The sequence below is a fragment of the Anastrepha ludens genome, chromosome 3 (genome assembly GCF_028408465.1).
Source record: "Anastrepha ludens isolate Willacy chromosome 3, idAnaLude1.1, whole genome shotgun sequence".
Classification (NCBI taxonomy): domain Eukaryota; kingdom Metazoa; phylum Arthropoda; class Insecta; order Diptera; family Tephritidae; genus Anastrepha; species Anastrepha ludens.
This window is the reverse complement of record NC_071499.1, coordinates 89,298,140-89,314,678: the sequence shown is the minus strand read 5'-3', so window position 1 is coordinate 89,314,678 and position 16,539 is coordinate 89,298,140. Positions and strand designations below refer to the sequence as shown.

At 39.4% G+C, this 16,539-nt stretch overlaps 1 long non-coding RNA gene across 1 annotated transcript in view; it reads left to right on the top strand.

The window, feature by feature from the left end:
- Positions 1 to 16,201, top strand: part of LOC128858413 (uncharacterized) — a 51,447-nt gene extending 35,246 nt beyond the window's left edge. Inside the window, exon 3 of the long non-coding RNA XR_008454006.1 lies at positions 16,121 to 16,201. This is a non-coding gene — a long non-coding RNA (uncharacterized LOC128858413). The remainder of the gene's footprint in view (positions 1 to 16,120) is intronic.
- Positions 16,202 to 16,539: the final 338 nt, after the last annotated feature.

Here is a 16,539-nt window from a genome sequence, read left to right as displayed (position 1 = left end):
GGTGCAACAGATGGCCACAGTGCGTTGTAGTCTCGATAAGGTCCTCCTGACTCCCACTAGGGAGAGTCTACTCACCCAGACCACTGATGCATAGGTGATAATGGGTCTTATCATAGCCGTGTAGATCCATAGGACCTTGCTAGGAGAGAGACCCCACGTTTTCCCAAAGACACCTTTGCACTGCCAAAAAGCTGTCAGCGCTTTGAATGCCTTTGTCTCAACGTGTGATTTCCATAGGAGTTTACTATCAAGGATTACTCCAAGATATTTAATTTCCTTGGATAGCTGGATTGTGACTCCTTTTAGCTTAGGCAGAACGAGTCCATCAAGCTGCCTCCTTCTGGTAAAGAGGACAATACCAGTCTTGGCGGGATTTGCCGACAGCCCGTTCGCGCAGCACCAAGTGTCAATCCGATCCAAAGTTTTCTGCACTTTCCTGCAGATGTTCATAAGCGAAGAGCCTGTTACCAAACAAGCAACATCGTCCACATATGCTTATGCGTAGACTCCCGAATCGTTTAAGGTGGAGAGTAGAGGATCGATTACCATGCACCAGAGTAATGGAGACAGCACACCGCCTTGGGGGCAGCCTCTATTGACCCCAGATAACACCAGCAGATCTTCCTCTGCTCGCACCGAAACGATTCTTTGGGCCAGCATCGAACGAGTCCAATTTACTAGCACCCGGTCTACGCCGTGCCTACTAGCAGAGTTACACATACTATCAAAAGTGGCATTATCAAACGCCCCCTCTATGTCTAAACAGATACCCATAGCGTAGACCCTCCTGTCGATGGCCAACTCTACCCTAGCAACAAGGTTTTGCAGTGCCGACGCGCAGGATTTTCCACTCTGATAGGCATGCTGAAATAGAGACAGAGGGTGAGCCTTCAGCGACTTCTGACGTATGCGCAGTTCCACCAGTCGTTCGAGACTTTTCAGCATGAAAGAGGGCATGCTGATGGGTCTAAGGCTTTTGGGGCTGGTGTAGTCGTCTTTTCCAACCTTTGGGATGAAAGCGACCCTCACCATCCTCCAAGAGCGTAGTATGTAAGCCAGTGCCAGGCATGCCGAGAAGATTTTCTTCAGGGCTGCTGTCACGTACTCTGCACCCTCCTTCAGCATGGCAGGATATATGCCATCTGGTCCGGGCGACAGATCTGGCAACGAACCAGTCATGCCGAGAAGGTGTAGCAGCTCTGACAACTGCCTCTATCAATAAGGGCTGTTGCCGGCTGATGCTTATCTGATTAAATGAAGCTGTACAAACACGTTATTTTAAGAGGACTTAATTAAAGCGGTTTTCATAACTTTCGAATTTCCAACCCACCCTTTGAAAACACCCTGTGTAAGATATGTTTGAGTATTTTAGAATCCAGGATGTTTAGAAAATATCCTCAAAAAATCGGATGCAAAAGAAAAAAGCACGCATCTGTTCAAAAGTAATAAACGATCCAGCACTCAGAGAGTCAAAAAAGCACACTGTGCAACGCAGATTAAGATGCAATAATACTTAAGTGTGATAGATATCATTAAAGCTTGAAAGGCTTGAAACTGTAGGTCCCTCCATTCCACAGACGCTACAAATAGGATGAGGAGCTCGGCCGATCACCCAAGAAGGGTGTACATATATGTATATAAAATCTGTCCTTAAAATTCTGATGCCAAGATTTGGCCAAGTTGCTAGTGTTGTTAGAATTAGAGGCATACAAAAATTGCATTGCTTAGGATAAACAGGCAACTTTCAAAAGGACTAAAGAATATCCCAGTTAAAGTTCTATGAGCGGGAAATTAAGAGTTCATTAGTCCGTTAAATCAAAGAGTCTTTATAAGATATTTGCTTTAGTTTCTTCTTCATTTTCTAGTGCGCCTTTTGGCGCTATCATAAAAAAGGAGAGCCTTGTCTGCCATGTGCCGAGTGTTACCAGCAAACTTTTTATGTCTAATTTAGTGTTACATTCCCACAATGGGCCTTGAATGCGAACCTATGAATCCTAGTTACGCAGAAACGTATTCAGCTACTACTTAGCTGCCCCAAATATAATCTTATTTTATTTTGCATAAAAATTAAATTTTCTGATAATGTTTTTTAGTTAAACGTTTGATCCAAACTTGTACGGCGAGAGTAAGATTGCTTCGGTTTTTCTTGAAATTTTCAACATCCGCATGTGAAAGTTCGTAAAAATCAATATCGATAGCTACGCTTGATAGCTGAGATTGGCAAACTGTGCTGGTATTTCTGTTCAGTAAGGCTTGGCAAGTCATTACGAATCGTTTAAAGCCAGAAGAATGCTTCTAAATTGTGGAAATTGAGTTTGAATAAAAAAAAAAATAACAATAATAAATCAGTTCACGAAGTTCATAGAGCAACGTGTTGAAGAAGACGCCGAAATGTTGATGTGTCGTCATTCTCTACTTCTTGTCTTAGTCCTCCGACTGGTTGAGGAGAATTTTATGTAAGGATCTTGGCTTACATGAGCATGAAATACTGATCGTGCAAGAATAGAAGCCAAATAACCATCATTTGCGTCACATTTTTGCTATATTTCTATTTTGTTTTATAATTTGAAGTTCGTGTGCGCTTAATAAAACATAAAACATTATACTACATGTGTACGCATATAGATATTGACCTAACGATTCTCACAAATTCAATAGTATAAGAAATCTAATTTCATTTTTTTAAGTAAATATAAAATATGTATATGAAAAAGCAGTAAGCTCCTCTTTTCGTACCGTTCACCACCCGCATGCAATTAGCAGCACTGTAAATTCCAACCCAATTTTAAAAGCTCTACTAAATGCCCTTTAAGACCGTAATGGTCATGCAGCAACGAAACTATACAAGACGAAGTTCTTGCTACTGGCACATTTGTTGCCTCAGTAAGGTGACCCTCAAGGAGCGCACACTGTCTTCGGCATAAAGCAAACCTAATTATTTTCAATATCGCTTTTATCGTGCAATGCCGCCTGTCAGGATGTTGCTTGGCAGCTGTCCGTAGCCGAGCTCTGACGACAACATGCACAGAAAGAGATGGTCTTAAGCAAGCTTGAAATTAAATTTGCGATATTGCTGCTGCCGTCTCTGTTGCAGCTGGTGCTGCTGTTGTTGCTGTTGCTGCCGCTGTCTGCCTATTTGCATTGGCATTGCCAGTGGTCGTGTGGATTGCTCTTGTTGACCGTTGTTGTTATTGTGGCATTTACATGCACTCCCGTTTATTGTAAATTACCATTGCGCAAGCAGGCGAACTACAAAAACAACAATAATACATAATGCGCACAAATACATGCATAAGCGGTAATAAGATAAGTTGCTGTGGCAATCAGCCGTAGCTGTTTTGCCCGCATCAGTGCCTCGAACAGCGACGGGCATGAGGAGTAGTGACATGAATACACGTATGTACACACATGTGTATGTGTGTATGTATAAATATGTATACGAGTGTGTATAAATTTGTCAGGCCCAGCGCGTGTTCGCTCTTCTGTTGCTTGTTTGCTTTGCCGTAGTGTTGATTCTGTTTACGTTTACACACATACACACAAACACACATATCCATACATAAACACGCACTAACCTTCCATTTTTCATTTTGCATAATATAAATTACAGCAAATAGAAGTGTACTCTGCGAACGCATTTATATCAATATACTCGAAAAGACATTTATTTATATACTTGTATTCTACATATTTATACATACATCAACATATGTACGTAAGTATTTTTGGCCGTACTTTCGCTCGGTGTGGTACATAGATACATATGTGCAAAAGGCGCATTAAGTCCCGTGTTTGTGGGCGTTTGCGGAGCACGGTTCAGCTCAGTTGCTAGTGCACTTGTATGCCACCTTGCGCCTTCATATCCATTTGTTGTTTTTACCAGCACTCACTGCGGTTCCGCCCATGTCGCCTCTTCGCAAACAAACCGTCGCTAGCATTGCTGCTTTTGTATGTTTCCTTTGTGTGTGCGTTGGTATTTGTTAGTGGCACAGCTGAACGCTGGTTGATCGACCGTTCGTTCGTTTATTTTGCCCTTTTGCCATGCAACTATATCCATCAACCACATCAGGCCGTGGTGTTGTCAACATCATTATTGCACGGTAGATATTTCCATTGTATTTTGATAAAAGTAATATTCGCTCCAATAATTGTGTGTCATTGCTGTTGATTTTGTCATTGCCGTTGTTATTGTTTTGGTAGACTTTTTTGTATGCAAATGTGCACTTACTCGTATCATGATCATGACCGCATATTAGGTGCTGTGGCAGGAAGGTGTACGTGACCCTTTTAAACTATTGCACAGTGTATTTGAGACAAATGAATTTAGTGAGAAGAAAATACCAATAAAGTTAGTGTTGATAAAATAAATGATTAAATACAATGGGCTCTTTAGCCTGAGTGTTTTAGGAGCCACCAAATCTCCTGGTGCTCCTTGGTTTGACCTTTTCTTAGTGTTGATAAGATTATTTTTCGTTGAAAAGATTCATCTTCACGAAAGTCACAAATGGATTTTTATGACAAACTTAAAACTTTGCCGCTGATAGAGGAGGAAGAGAGTAATGAACATGGAACTCATGGATCTCAGGCGTGTTAGCTAAGTCTGAAACAGCCATCCTAGAACAGCCATCCTAGAACAGCCATCCAAGAATTAATTGCTAGGGTGATGCAGTTGTGAATCTCCCTTGCCAACAAGTGCTACTTTGGACTAAGTAGTAAAGTCCTCTCTCGACGAACAAAACTAACACTCTACAAGACTCTCATCATGCCCGACCTAACGTATGGCGCAGAAGCGTGGACGATGAAAACATTCGATGAAGCGACGCTTGGAGTGTTTGAGAGGAAGATTCTGCGCAAGATTTTTGGACCTTTGCACATTGGCAGCGGCGAATTTCGCAGACGATGGAACGATGAGCTGTATGCGCTTTACGACGACATAGCCATAGCGCAGCGAATAAAGATCCAGCGGCTTCGTTGGCTGGGTCATGTCGTCCGAATGGATACAAACGCTCCGGCTCTGAAAGTATTCGATGCGGTACCAGCTGGTGGTAGTAGAGGAAGAGGAAGGCCTTCTCTCCGTTGGAAAGATCAGGTGGAGAAGGACTTGGCTTCACTTGGTGTGTCCAATTGGCGCCGGCTAGCAAGAGAAAGAAACGACTCACGCGCTTTGTTAAACTCGGTCAAAATCGCGTAAGCGGTTATCGCGCCAATTAAGAAGAAAAAGATGCAGTTGTGCTTTGAGCAAAGTGTGTGAAGGTAAAGGCATATAGAATACCACACGAGGCATTGTACGGACTCTGCGCATACAAAACTACCTCGGACGAAGCTGCAATAGTGACCGCCCATCGATATATTGGCAGAAGAGCGAGCCAGAGTGTACGTGCTAAAAGAACAGGTCGAACCAACATAGCAACGATCGTGAAACAGAGAACGTTGTAACCTTGCTCAAGTGGCATGAGCGTTGGGAAAACTCCACAAAGGAAACGTGAACCTACACTCTAATCCCAAATATCGAAAAATGGCTAAATCGAAGTTATGATGAGCTTAACTTCCACCTAACATAACTCTTGACAGATCAGGGTTGCTACCAGAAGTACCTACACCGCCTGAGGATAGTGAGTCGGTGTATGCCTACGATTTGAGACACAAAGGATAATAACGGAGAAAATATCATTTGGGATTTGAGAGGTATGATGACATTTAGCATAATATATTATGAAAAAAATCAACCTCACTAAGCTCAGGTAAAATGATAGGTGTATTAACTGGTCATTGTTTAATAGGCAGTCGCGCTAGAAGGTTAGGGCTCCCGTACTTCGATTTCTGTAGAAGCTGTCTTAATACAGAAGAAGAGGAAACAGTCAGACACCTTTAATGTGAGTGTGAAAGCCTAGCTATGAGAAGGCTGCGCACTCTTGATACAGTATTTCTAACCGATGTAGCGGACATAGCCCATCTGAAACTAACGAAGCTCTGTTCGTTTATTAAAGCTACCGGATGGTTTGAAAAGGAACACGTAGAGTAAGTATAAGCTCCAGTGACATCACAATGGACCTGCGAAAGGTCTAAGTGTGTCTTTATGACAACCACCCCACCTACCTACCTAAGCTCAGGTAGAAAAAAGCAATTTCTCTAAATATATTCCTAATATGCGGCTTCTTTTCTCTGTAATTATATTTCCTTGATACCAAATAGTAAACTTGGAAAAGTATCTAGTTAGGAAATCACTTGTTTCGGGAAGAAAGTATAGAGTTTTTACTTGCAGGCACAGATAGCGGAGAATCACTATAAGTATATAGACAGGCTGCTGTGACCGAATGAGTTGGTGCGTGACTACCATTCGGCATTCAGAGAACGTAGGTTCGAACCTCAGTGAAACACCAGAATGTATATTAGAAAACGTTTTTTCTAAAGGCGGTCGTCCCTCGGTAGGCAATGGTAAACCTCCGAGTGTGTTTCTGCCATAAAAAAGCTCCTCGACTAAACACCCAAAAAGGGTTCAAGCGCCAATTATATATATATATACGAGTATATATTCTTAAGGCGCAATGTGACAATTCGATTCAAAAGACACGCACATTTTGATCTGGAGAAATTTTAAATAGCAAAGATTATCTATCTCGTTAACATACGATCTACAAGCATAGGGTTGAGGTTTTTGTAAGCAATCACTTTGACTTAATAATTTCTGTTCAAGATGTAAGTCTGTAGATAACTGTTTTCACGAAGAGAATGCCATGGAAGTGGTATACTCAGATTGAAAATTGGTTTTTCTTAATAATGTACCACTCTTGAGTGTTTTATTGAGCAATCACTGAAAATTTTGTGTCAATAAAACAATTATCTTGAATAAGAATTTTCGAGAAAAAAATTGTTGCTCTTTCTACCAAAGTTTCAATCACTGTGCAACTGTTCCGCCTCAATAATCAGTCAACAAACTGATCCATCAAACATTCAGGCCACTAGCCGGCCACATACAAAGCCGCCGACGCTACTGGGGCCGTCGGTAATCGTTTTGCCCATAGTAATACGTACATACAAGTATATATGAAATAAGTGAATGAATGGAAAAGTGAATAATGGATTGAGGAAATTTCGGTGCAAACACTTTGCATGTACAATTGAAGCACTTTAGTATAATAAACTTATATTTACATAGATACTCGCATTTACTTAACGTTTACTTATGGGCCTCATGGATTGCACACGGACATGCTCAAAGGCTCACGCTCAAATGTCATGCAAAATACTGTTGCATGTGAAATGGCCAAAGCGGAAATGGTTGTGACCTGAACAATTGGTGGCAACACGTGAATTACATTTAGTTTTTTCCGTAACCCTTTCTCTCTTTTGGAAAATGTAATTGTATGTTTGGTCGGAGTACGAGTACGAGGAGCCTATAATATTTTCACGGCAGTTTCAACTTCCCTTCAAACGGCAGCGTTCACTTTGTTTACTTATTTCTAAGTGTTTGTTTGGTAAATGTTGCTTTTGATGAAAATGTAAAATGTATGCTGATTTTTATTTTTCTCTATTTATTTATTTCTTTTTTATTGATTTTTTATTACAGCCTTGGGCTCGATGGTGGTAGGCACGAAACTCTTGGGGGAATGATTGATTTCTCTTTGGATTTTATCTGAATTCTTTAATACATATACTCATTTGGGTATCTGTTCACAGGGGCATCAGGACATAGAAAACAGCTGGATGGATGAGCCAGCTAGTCATATGACCGGAAAATGAGAGAATTGAGATCCCCTGACTACCTGTGATCTGTGACTTGAAATGTGGGCTTAGCGTCAACTTACGATAGGAAAATACTCGAACTTGTAAGACCGTGAAATATTTAGAGCCACTTGTGAATCGAAGACGCTCGATGGAGCTTCTAAGATTAACAAAGCGTCAATTCTCAAATTTTGTGGGTGCGCTTAACGGACATTGTCTGCAGGTATGCATGTTGTGAGACGCGGCATCTTTTTGAGTCTTTTCTGCACAAGCTATCCGAAGGATGACGCCTTCTCAGCGCCTTCTCCTTAGCTAACCTGCTCTAGCGGGACTAAGATTAAGGTATCTTGACTAACACGTCTTTGCTACGCCTGCTGACATAACAACCTTCGATAAATTTCATCAGCGGACTTAAGCGGTTAACGCAAATGTAATTCTGCCATCGCTCGGTCAAAGTATTGTAAATTTTACGAATGTTTTCTGTACCACTCACGACCTTTTATGTGGAAATTATAATAAGGTCTCCATATAAATACTGAATATTCTGGCATAGAACGAAGTAGTGAAGCAAAAAGTAATTTTCATATTTGCGGGTCAGTGAAGTCTGTACTAAAACGGAGTATGAAGACAAGCATGGATTATGATTTTGAAATAGTTTGACTTAGGTGACTATGAAATAAGAACCCAGAGTCGTAGATTACGCCTAGGTCAGATATTTGAGCTTATAGTTTTCCATATAGTAAGTAGAATAGATTTGATAGCGAGATTTAGCAAAGAATACATGAAATCGGTTTCTTACAACAATCAGTTGCATTGGTAGACACAATGTTTTAGAGATTTAAAGCATCGGAAAGACAAGGCAGCAATCTAGAGAGACAGACACTCTCTTGGGAAGCTCGGTAAAAACTTTCTACACCGACAGCTCTAAAACAAAAAATACCATTGCAGCGCAACGCCATTTGGAAAACAGCTTCAATTCCTTTACTGCTAACGAGATGATGACAACGATCATCACAGTACTTTAAGTAGCAGACTGTATAAATGGCGAGAAAATAAAATCAGGGTCTTTATTTGCAGCTAATCTGCTCTAAACACCTTATTGTTAAGGAATGTAAATTGATGTTAAACTCCGAAGGCAAGTGGAAATGAGGTTGAACTTACACAACTGGGTGTTGCAACACTGTCGTGTTCAACGAACTAGCTGATGAATTGGCAAACTGCGGTCTCTTGATGGGTCAAATTCGACTGAAGCAAATTTAGTCGAAAATGGCGAGGCTTTCCTTAATAAAGGTCATGAGAGCCGTTAGCGTAGTATTGACACTTGCAAAAAACCATGTATTTCATGAAAATACCGAGCGGGAGTTATCAGAGAGGATGAAAAATTTATGCCATAAGTTTTATCGACGATCTTTTTTGGAGAATGAGGACAGCTTAGAACATTTTATTTGGTGCTGTCCGATAACCATCTGGCTTTAATCAGGCTTAGATGGTGCATTTTTAGGCCAGGTGTATTGAAAATGGGCGAGCTACATTATTTTGCCTTTGACAAACTGCAAGGGTGCATAAATAAATCGGTTTGTTGAGGGCTTATGGGTAATTCCTTACCCCACCTGTTCCTACCTATACTTTAGATTCTGTCTGTTGGCCTTAAGTGCAAAGGGCAACACTTTCAGAGTGTTTGCAAAAAACCTCCGCCCATCCACAATCTCGTTTCATTTTAGTTTAGAGTAGATAGATGAAATCACTCTGAATACGATCATTGTAATCAGCCATGCAGAATTCGGTGAAGAACGCTAAATTCAAAATTGTTGACCGGCCAGACACGAAACCATTCTGGTTACTAGAGACTGGCCGAGTAAATGTGACGGTATTACTTTTTAATCAATATCGTCGAAATACATATTTCCAATACTATGTTTTTTAGAAAAAACACTTTGAGAGTCTCAGTCAAGAGAATATACTTCGCTATTAACTAAGTTCAAGTAGCAGCTGTTAGAGTAGAAACCAGAAATTTGATTAAGATATAATAGAATGTAAAAATCTAGGGTGTGAATAAGCAGAATATGGCTGCTGCTTTTTCCTCCTTTTCCTAAGTAGGGTTCTTTGGTTTAAGTAAGGTAGTTCATTAAGATATACTTATATACAATCCCAATTGCAAATTGAGAACTTCTTTTAGCTGCGCCGAGCTAGAAAAAAGGGCCAGCCCATTTCTGTCTCATCTTAACTTGCTTAGGTAGTTTCTTTCTCACAGAGAAAGTGCTCAGTGATCTCTGCCTTCTTCAAGCAACGCAGGCACATCGGGTCCTCAATGATTGCAATAGTGTCATATGCTAAATCCATGGGTTGTTTCCTGTAATAATACCGACCATCAACCGAACGTGTTTCCTTCCAGGTTTTAGTAGAATCCGTTTCCCGCCCGCCTCCTCTCACTTCATTTGGCTACTTTCAGTATAGCAAAAATTTTCGTTTAGAAAACAGTTGCTATTTCCTCCATAGCATAGTGATACTTATCACTATCGTTTAAGTACCATACGTCTCCAGACCCTATTTCATTCTTGGACCTATCGCTAAAGAAAATATCCTTCAAGCCTCTCTGAATGTATTCTGGATAGCTCGATTGCTCACGCAATGGAAATCTGACATCAAATTTCCTTCCAGCTGAAACTGTGTCTTTAGGTGCCAACAGTGGATCAGATAGAATCTTAAAGATTTCTCTGTGTCCCTAAGCTCCATCTTTGTGCCAGATATCGTATTTATGGAGTCTACACATTGCTTTTATTGCTTCCTGTTGTATCTTAAGATCCAAGGGGAGCAGTTCAAGCAGTTAGATCATAGCATTTAGAGCATTGCCGAAGGTTGTACTCGTGGCACGCGTAATGTAGGGGAGAATGGGGAGTTGTGAGACATAGGGAGTTGTGAGACATTGTTACCGTTCGGCATTATTCATTTGTTTACATTCGATTTTAAGTGCCAACAAGTGTTCTCGATGAGATCTCACTTTTCAGCTAGTATTCGTCATATTTACACGCATTCGACGCGTCTCTCCAGTTACTGTGTTTTGGAATTTCTCAGTAAGTTTCTTCCATCATTTGTTTTGCGATACATTCGATCAGTTGTTGAAGCAAATTGCAAATGTTAATATATACAAATTATTAATTGTCCGATTAACTTTGAATTTACACATTCACTTGGGCATGAACGTTCGATGTGTTTATGACTACGCGGCCATTTATAAAAAAAACGATTTGGGGAGTTGTAAGACAACAAATGTGGGGAGTTGTGAGACACCGTTTTTTTCGCCGTTTTAACGCATCTTTCATAAGTACCTCGCAATATTCATGCATTGTTTGTACATATATCATGAAATTTTTGGTTAAATTTGAGTTTTTATTGTTTTTCCGCTTTTAAAGTTAAGCAGAAAAAACTCCATTCATTGCAATGTATGCGATCGAGCTGTGCACCTAAAGTGTGCCAATTTACGAACTGGTTATTATACATGTTCTCCCTGCAAATCATCAGATTGATGGCATTGCATTTTTTATACACTTTTTTATAACAACTGTCTTTTCTTTTTTATTTTTCATCTTAATAAAGAACTAACAACTAAAATAAGTCATTTTTATTGATTTAAACCATGGTGTCTCACAACTCCCCACATTTTTGTATTTTGTATTATATTTTATATTATTATATACAATTTTAATTTTAAGGGAAATTGTAGTTTTGTTAAATAGGCCATACCAATAGCTTCCAGTATTCACTGACTAAAGATTCCATCGTTGACATATGCAGAATATTAAGATTTTGAGTAATACGGGTCCAAAAACAAAACCCGTCTCACAACTCCCCATTCTCCCTCATAAACATACATTTCTTTGCAGCCTGCATAATTCCCGAAGTGTGGCCTTAAACATACAGTGAAGACTGTAGTTTGCTCGATAATAAACACGTATCAAACAATTATTCCATCTAATGGGTTTTCGCAGCAGTGGAATAAGAAAAAACAATAATTATTGTAATATAGGATTTTTTCTACATTCATTATTTAAACCTAATAGCTTGTGCTGCCGCCTTGTTTATAAATTACTTCGAAAATATGGAAAAAATGGATTTGTAGAAATTCTCCAGAGAGCCGAATGAAATTTTTGACCAGACCATTTGATTTAAATTAAAGCATTTTTGTCTTGAAATTCTTGTCTATTCTCATAAATCTTACGAGCAAGTCATCCTCATATATTTTTAAAAATGTTCAGATCTAGATCCATGTTAAAGTTTGAACGTTTTGGGACGCTATCCAAGTTTTGGCCATACTTGAAGTCTGTACAGGTGCATTGCCCTGCTGAAAGATCTAATTAATAGGTGCAAATGTGTCACGAATCTCGGGAAAAGATAGTTTCAATAAGCTTCATTTTGTAGTCTACACTTTTCAAGTAGAACGAGCCATAGTATGATATTGCTTCTTATACTATAACACCACATGCATAGCTGTGATGTCGACTCAAGTACCTTTCCTTCTTACATAAGTCATGGAAATATTAATTGTATGCATCCGGCCCCTCCAGATTGAATTTCTTTTCGTTACTCAATACAACTTTCATCCAATCACCGGGGTCTTTATTTGAAACAGAACTTCAAGCCCTGTGTCCCTGTGGTCCTTTGCAAAATCGAGGTGGAGCTCTTTGCGAAATTTATTCAAAGCTGGTTTTTTTCTATTTTTTTAAGCTTCAGATGTGGCGTTTTTAGAATAGCTCTTCCAACGGTGGATTTTCTAGCTGCTACATTTGCCGTTTCTTTAACTTTTTAACGCAATGGAAAGTTATTTTTCCCACAGAAAAAAAATAAAGCACTACTCAACTAATTAGCTTAGTAGCTTAATTCAAATGAATCTTTTCAAAGGTAAATAAAATTAATTCTTCAAAAACTAATTTAAAAACATAAAATCTCATATTTGCTTAAAAGATCACACATACGGAAATTCAATAAGTTACAAAAATAAATAAACAATAAATAAATCGAGGCAATTTTGTGTCTGCAAAGTACTTAATTAAATTAATTAACTAACGTTGAGGAAAATTAAAGAAAAACAATAAAATATTACAAAAGATATTTGAGGCGTATAATTGCGGGGTGGAAATGGACGAACAATACAACGAATAACAGGCAGTCCACATATACGTACGCACATATGAATATAATTGTGTTAACCCAGCTCAAAGAGAGAATCAGTCAGAGTGCATGGTAAAGCAGTAGTAACAACAAAATGGAGGAAAGCAAACCGATGCTACAAACAGCCTGAGTAATCAACAATAATGAAAGCTTCCCAATAATTGCGCAAAAGTTTGTTGCCGCCGCCAACGCTGTCGACGCCACAACGTCGAGCCGCTGGAAATGCTGATGCTGCAGCTATGAACAGTCACATCACCCCATACAGCTGATTTATCGCTCCAGTCTTAGCTACCTTACATACATACCTACATACGTAAACATTCACACAGATGTACTCACATACATAGTTGTACGTGGAATTACTTTGGCCCCATATTATTGCTTGGTGGCAGCTTGCTGTCAAAAGGTCTGTAGCAAAGTAATTTCAATCAACAACATAACCACCAGCTGCGCCAAAAGGCTACACCAAAATAACCAGACAAGCCAAGGCAAGTCAAGTTGAGTCAAGCCGAAGCAAACGCTCTGCCTCTGCAAAAGCAAATTTTAGCAAAATAAAGCAAAATTTTGTAAATAACCAACGTACAACGGCAAAGTCAATACAAATTATTTTCAGCCTGTCTGATATGAGCGAAGTTTATTTCATTTGCTCAACGCTCTTGTACAAATACCCGTTTGCCACGTATATGTGTACGTGTGTATGCACTTTCCAATGAGGGCATTACTCATACGCTAAGTATGCCATTGAAGCCACGAGCATGCTGGAATGGGTGTTGCTGGTTGGGCCACATAAATTTGTGCTCAAGCGTGAAAGAAAAAGTTTCAAGTGGAGTAGTTAGTTGCATATAACAATATATACTCGTATATATGTATGTGTGTATGCAAAGTGCCGACATTACTCACATAGTTTATTTTTGAATGCCGTTACTTATTTGTTTAAATACCAGTATTTGCTGTTTTACTGCAGTTCAGCAATGAAAATAGCAAAAAAGGGTGAAACAATTATTTTTAGTTTTGCCCAATTTGTGCGGAAATTACAAACGATGCCTGATAGAATTTTTGTGGTTTTAATAAATGCTTGCGAAATTTAGCGGTTGAAAAAGTTTGTTTATGTTGGTTTGTTTTCAATTTCAATGTAATTTCAGATTCAAAACAAAAATAAAAATTCAAGTAATGCAGATGGATGAATGTGTATATAAATTCAATTAAAGCACATACATTGCAAATATCTGGTATTTCGTAAATACTTTCTGTTTAGAATTTTTCTACAAAATTGTTGTTTGTCAGGTGTGAACATTTGTATTTTGCTTAGATTGAATGATTTTGAATCAGGATAAGAGGACCTGAACGTGAATCTTGAATTTAAGCTGCTAGCGAGTAGGTGCTTAGATGAGCTGAGTCTCCATAAAATAAAATAAATAATTGACACGTATACTTCTGTTAGGTGTTTTGACCGAGCTCTCCATAGTTACCGCAAAAGGTACTCAAAGTAATATGGGTGGGCCATATAGCGTTTGCTTTTTCAACCACCTAGTTTTTTGAGAATGGTAACACAAATTACATGTCAAATGTGTTCATAATTTACTTAAAGGTTTGACATTTACGAAATGGGACGCTATACGCTTGAACAAAATTGGGAAATATTGAAAACCTATTTCCAAAGTGGTGAGTCTTCTTCTTCTTTTCTGATTTTCACATCGGTAGCTACGTCAATAAGTAAAATTGTCGGATTTGGGGCTCAGAAAATCCACATGTTATTGTAGAGAAGCAAATGCATACACAATGAGTCACCGTTTGGTGCGGTTTTTGGTCTGGCGGCATCATCGGGCCATTTTTTTCGAAAATGAACGAGGAGCCGCGGTTACAGTAAATGGGGAGTGTTACCGTGACATGCTCAACGAGTTTTTGTTTCCAAAAATTGAAGAGGACGACATGGACGACATTTGGTTTCAACAGGACGGTGCAACTTGTCACACTGCCAAAGTTACACTCGAACTTTTGGCTACCGTTTTTGAATTCCGATATCAATTGGGCGCCTCGGAGCTGTGATTTAGGCCCGTTGGACTATTTTTTGTGGGTAGCCGTTAAGGACAAATGCTATACAAACCATCCAGAGACGATTGATGCTTTAAAACACGAAATCGAAGTTGCCATTCATGAAATTGGAGCCCAAACAATCGAAAATGTGCTTAAAAATTGGGTTGACCGAATGGCCTACTGTGAAGCCAGTAGTGGCAATCATTTGAACGATATTATTTTTTATTCATAAATGACAATGTTCAATCTTCAAAATAAAAAAAAAAAAACAGTTTGAAAAAATATTGATTAGTTTTGTTTTTTTATAGCCGATTCAAAAAGCAAATTTTACATGGCCCACCCTATACTAAGTCTCATTGCATGAATGCTTATCAGACAATGTCCGGTTGGATGCTTTGCTCACCTTAAGATTTCGCTCTGAACTCCTTCGATCCCCGCGTGGCCAGAAGGATCTCCTGACCTTACAACTTAGTCGTGCATCCCTTGACAAAGTCTTGAGTACACAAATAGCGAGGCAGTGTCCTAATCGCTTCTTGACTCTCGTAGATTTTTGCTGCTTAAAATACATTATTGTGATTGATCAGCCTAAACTTAATTTTGATGGAGAGCTCGTGGCAAATAGCGAGGCAGTGTCCTAATCGCTTCTTGACTCTCGTAGATTTTTGCTGCTTAAAATACATTATTGTGATTGATCAGCCTAAACTTAATTTTGATGGAGAGCTCGTGGTAGAAGACTACACCCCCAACCTTAACAATATCGGCCCATCTGCTAAAAAGCTCACTGAGACTCGTTCCCAAATGCTGAACCTCATCCACATCACAAGGGAGTTCAACTTAAAGTTGCGGCGAAAGTGATGATAACAACAGCATGGTGAAAGCTAAAATTTTGTTCTGGGCGGTAGGTCACACCTCCTGGCAAAGATCCTCCTGCAGCCATGCACGGCAACTGATACTTCTTGCTCCACCCACCTTGTCGGAAAGTAGTAGCGGAGTATCCCCTGTTGAAAGAAGATGGGCTCTGCGTATCATATGGCTCATCAAATATAAGATGAATTCTGACTGAACATTTCAAGAGTTCAGCTTACATGGACGCTAGTTTCAAATTGATTGCATAATTTTGTCTGAATAGATACAGACTGAAGTGACTTCAGTACTTCAATCTTGCAAGTAATATTTGTATTTCTGTTTCTCTTTCTAGGTAAGTGCATTGCATCTCCACTGCAACTAAAAGGATTTCTTCTACCTCAAATATAGTAAGGCAACGCAGTATATACTATATAATTAAATACTTTTTTTAATATCAGTCTGCCGTGCGCAAAATATTTTGTAGGTTTATAGAACACAATCGATGGATCTTCGATTCGATTTCACCAGAAAATATTAAACCTCTAATAACATTCTGTTTTCAGCGATCGCCCCTCACTTGGCATTAACAAACATTCGGGTGTATCTGTAGCTGTATAATGACGATTGTGTTCGCTTAGCACGTTGTTGTTTTCCCAGAAAATTTTTGGGAGTGGCCAGTACAACTCTTCTGCATATGGTCCCAGCACCTCACAACTTCCGGGTTTAGCACAAGTATCCTCTGGGTATCTTTCGAACACCCGTTCGAGAGCG